The sequence below is a fragment of the Trachymyrmex septentrionalis genome, unplaced genomic scaffold (genome assembly GCF_001594115.1).
Source record: "Trachymyrmex septentrionalis isolate Tsep2-gDNA-1 unplaced genomic scaffold, Tsep1.0 scaffold22, whole genome shotgun sequence".
In the NCBI taxonomy this organism is placed as follows: Eukaryota; Metazoa; Arthropoda; class Insecta; order Hymenoptera; family Formicidae; genus Trachymyrmex; species Trachymyrmex septentrionalis.
In genome coordinates, this window is record NW_017305375.1 from 2,544,380 (window position 1) to 2,545,587 (window position 1,208).

Genomic DNA, 1,208 nt, shown 5'->3' on the forward strand with positions numbered 1-1,208 from the left:
ATGCGCGTGTAAATTGCGCGCGTCTGCTCGACGAGACGCTGCGAGTTACTTCCGCAATTGCTTATTAAGACATTCAAGATGAATAGAATAGAATGAGGAAAGAGTCGGGCACATTTCGCGTGCGACGCAGCACAATTATCGTGAACGGATGTTAAATAGAGATTAGAATTGAAACAGGTTTTAGAACATCCGCTGATTAATGATGTTAACGTATAATTTAATTTTTATATTCCACGTCGAGATCGTTTTGATACAAATATTTTAATAAGTTTCTTTTTTGCGGAAATTTTATGATATCATAATATCAAATTATCGCAGTAAAATATTTAATTAACATTAGCTTGCGAATATTATTAACAGTAACCTCTATGTCTTATTTAAACCATCTCATTACTTTTCTTAGATATCTAAATTTTTACAGGAATTTTTATGCTTTACAATATATTTTAAAACAGAAATATTGCAAAACCTTAAATATTTAGAAGCTAATAGCGAATTCGGTTGGACGCACTGATGTGCACTAGTGCATGTTGTACACTGATTTAATCCGTGTAAAAGTAAAATGCAAATATTTCGAATTATGAAATACAGATTTTACTTAACAGTGCAATAAAATGTATTGTGGATTTTATCCGTGGTTTAATTCATTTTTTTATATTTACATTAAACATATATATTTTTATGTCAATTTGTGTACAACGGCTTTAATGTGCACCAGTGCGCATCGAGTGGATCTAATCGAATTCGCTGTAAGATTTGAGTTTTTATTCCAAGATGTTAATGTGTGTATTAGATGGTCGCAGTAAAAAGCCTGGCTTCAGCGCACACTAAAAAAAAAGAGTTTGGTTATAGCTATCAAATGTTGAGTGAAATAATTTCAATTAAATGTTGCAGGTAACATAATTAAACATAATTTTACTTTTAAAAATATTTAGTAAGTATTATTAAATGGTATTACCAATGGTAATACTAAAATTTGTAAAGGTACAATTGTGTTTGTGATTATGATATTATCTGAATATTTGGTTGAAATTATTTCATTCTAACATTTGGTGGTTATAATCAGACTCTTTTTTCAGTGCATTTTTAATATAATTTCAAATACTAAATAATTTTTCCTTAATTTTTTTATTATTGTAAAAATTATATTAGTCTGAAAATTGATATTGTGTGTGTGTGTGTGTGTGTGTGTGTGTGTGTGTGTGTGT

At 29.2% G+C, this 1,208-nt stretch overlaps 1 protein-coding gene across 1 annotated transcript in view; it reads right to left on the minus strand.

The window, feature by feature from the left end:
• LOC108748253 overlaps positions 1–1,208 on the minus strand; it is a 26,625-nt gene that overhangs the window by 878 nt on the left and 24,539 nt on the right. The gene's annotated exons all lie outside the window — the stretch shown is intronic.